Source organism: Pterocles gutturalis, unplaced genomic scaffold (genome assembly GCF_000699245.1).
Source record: "Pterocles gutturalis isolate BGI_N339 unplaced genomic scaffold, ASM69924v1 scaffold4469, whole genome shotgun sequence".
In the NCBI taxonomy this organism is placed as follows: Eukaryota; Metazoa; Chordata; class Aves; order Pterocliformes; family Pteroclidae; genus Pterocles; species Pterocles gutturalis.
This window is the reverse complement of record NW_010127920.1, coordinates 11,508-14,839: the sequence shown is the minus strand read 5'-3', so window position 1 is coordinate 14,839 and position 3,332 is coordinate 11,508.

Below are 3,332 nucleotides of genomic sequence, written 5' to 3'. Positions count from 1 at the left end.
TGGGGACCGTGTCCCTCTGGGGCAGCCTCCTCCTCGCTGCTGGCCTCGCTCTCGACCCAGCACTGCAGAGCTGCAACTGCACCGAGCCCATGGACTTCCAAACTTTCCGGGAGGCTCCGCTCCCTGAGAGCTGCTGCCTCAACTTCACCAGTTCCAACATCACCCACCTGGACTGGGGTCTGCTGGTAGGGGTGCAGGGGCTGCGGGAGCTCTACCTCTCACACTGCAGCATCATGGATATCAGCAACGCACAGGGAGTCCCCCCCACCTTGGAGATCTTGCACTTAAGCCACAACCTGCTGGAAAGTCTCCCTGAAAGCTTTTTGGAGGATGCCCCTAATTTGAGGGTCCTTTATCTGGACAGCAACCAGCTTCAGGAGCTGCCCAAGTCCTTCCTGAAAGCATCAGCCCAGGTCCAGGAGGTTTACCTGGGCTTCAATGCCCTGACCTTCCTCCCTGCCAGCCTCCTGAAGCCGTCTCTGCTCCAGCTCCAGCTCTCTAACAACAGCTGGGACTGCAGCTGCACTCTGCTCAGCAACCTGGAGGGTTGGCCCAGCCTGGTTGCTGAGGTTATCTGCGACACACCGGAGCGGTACCGTGGCGTGGGGCTCCAGAGCATCCCCCGGGATGAGCTGTGCCACTCGCACAGCCTCACAGCCCTCTTCATCTGTCTGCCTCCTCTCTTCATCCTCGTCTGCATCACCTGGTGCTTCTGCAGACGGAAAAGAAAGACCAACTACAGCCTTCAGAGCAGGTCCCGGAGCCAGCCAGCCACGGAGGGGAGGGGCAACGTGCCGGTGCCAATGGAGCCCCACCACTATGTCCCCTATGAGCTGCCCACTGTCTCCTCCGAGACCGAGAAGAAGGTACTGCTGGGGAGCCAGGTCCTGCTCCAACCCTCCGTGGACCCTCTGGAGAGCAGCAGGGACCTGTACGAGGAGGTGGAGATCCAGGTGGGATCCCCCAGCAGCTCCCAGGTGCTGGCCCATGAAGGGCATCAGGGCATGGGGCTGGGCGGGCAGCAGGACACCCCGGCACTGGGGCCAGAGGAGGTGGGGCACAGCGAGCCAGAGGTGGACACCGTCAGTGTCAGCGAAGTCTTGAAGGACTCTGCCGACCGGGAGAAGATCTACATGAATCAGTCGACCAACTACTACAACCTGGTACCTGGCATCGAGCTGGAGGACTCGGACAACCTGGAGTATGAGAACATCGACCTGCACTGATGCTGGGACTCGGGCTGTGTCTGGGACATGCCGGGAGGATGGCAGGGGCCAGGTGATAGCAAGAGTCAGCAGAGCAGGGGAGGCACAAGTTATCCTGCTGTGGCTTACAGTGTCTGTTTGCAAGGCTGCACCCCCAAACCCCCATCCTTTCCCCTGTGCTACCATGTGTACCCCTCACTTGCCATGTGCCGCTGCTGGGCAGGGGGTGTGACAGTGCTTTGGGCACTGGGGACCTTACCATGGGCTGGCAGTGTTTGGGGACACGTGGGCTGGCAGTGCCTGAGGAAGGATGTGGAGAAGAGGTGCAGGCTGGTTTTGGGGACCAGGTGACAATACTGTGTGTGCCAGACCCACCGACTGGGGCCTCCATCCTCTCGCTGGAGCCAGGTGGCATCTGGTATGGACCCGCTGCTCCCCAGCTGCAGAGAGCAGGGTCTGGGGACATGAAACAGGGCTGGCTCTGCCTGTGTGGTCTGGGGGGGGTGTCACATATGGACAGGGTGCCCTGGTCTTGGCAGGGAGACACTGGTGTGGCCCTGCCTGCTCCCCACCCCACATCCCTCCGTCCATCCTCTCGCTGGAGCCAGGTGGCATCTGGTATGGACCCGCTGCTCCCCAGCTGCAGAGAGCAGGGTCTGGGGACATGAAACAGGGCTGGCTCTGCCTGTGTGGTCTGGGGGGGGTGTCACATATGGACAGGGTGCCCTGGTCTTGGCAGGGAGACACTGGTGTGGCCCTGCCTGCTCCCCACCCCACATCCCTCCGTGTCCCACTGCACGACACACAGCTAGTGCACTCGCACGAGGGTGTGCGCAGATGTGTGCGGGGGGACGAGTGGATGTGATAGGGTGTGCGAGGCACAGACACTAGTGGGGAGGCACCGGAGGGGGCCCCTTACAGCCCCCCCTGCCCGATGTGCTGCCAAGCCCTGTAGGATCCCTCTCTCAATAAGAAATAAATCATTTTACTCCTGGCTCCAACGTATCTGAGTGTTTGGGGGGGGTGGGGAGCCTCATCCCACAGCCCTGGGACCACTTTGCCGGGCTGGCAGAGCAGAGCTGGGCGCTGGCTGGGGGAGCAGAGCCTCTGCCCTGCCCCGTGATTTACAGCCCTCCCGCCCGGGAAAGGTGTCAGCTGCTGTAAACGCTGCGGTTCCCGGCGGGGCAGGGACCTGCGGAGCTCCTGGGAACAGGGCAAAGGCTGGGGGTGCTGTAAATCACCCCCTGCACAGGCACTGCCCGGTGAGCCTCACCCATGGGCGCTCCCACCCTGAGTCCTGCCCCGTGCCCAGGAGACATTTCCCAGGCTGGAAGCCCCCACAGCCGCCCTGCTCCATACTGGGCCTGGGCCGGGCGCCGTGCCCGGGGAGGAAGGGAGGGAACCCGGCCGGGCAGGACACGGTGCTCCGTCCGGCGAAGGAAGCGATGTTTCCTGCGGAGCCCGGAGCAGCCTCCAGCAGCCCACGGCAGGACGAGCCATTGCCCTGCGGTGCTCTGCCCCAGCCCCAGTGTGGGTTGGGGATGAAGACGGGATGATTTCCCTGTGTGTCTTGCTGTCACTCTCAGATGTTTCCCACTGTTCTATATCCTGCTGGAATTTTTCCTTTCCCGCTCCCTCCTGGGCCCTGGGAAAGTGGCCTGGTGCCAGCCTTTAATATGCCTTCATCACCCCTGCCAGGGATGGCAGCCAGGGCATCCTGGTGTGCCCCAGCTCATGCCGTCCCCAAGTTCCCCCCAGGGACACGGGGGACCAGGAGCTGCCCAGTGCCGAGGATGGGCAGGGGTCAGCCGCTGTCCTTGGGTGGTCCCTGGGCGCTGCAACCTGACCCACAGCTGCAGGCAGGACACAGGCAGCAACAGGCATGTTTTTCATCCGAGCTCCCAAAATATCCTGCAGCCCTCCCCGAGTGCCAGCACTGCCCATTCCCAGGGCTGCCAGGAGTGGTGCAACCCTTCATCCTTCCCCCTCCTTCTCATGGACCCTCAATTCAGCCACCGTGGCTGCAAAGGGGATTGACCCAAACTGCCCCATGGGGTTCTGCCCAGCCCCGGCTCCGCCACCCTGCAGCCCCCACCCAAATCTCCGTCTGTGGCTGGTGGCAGGGAG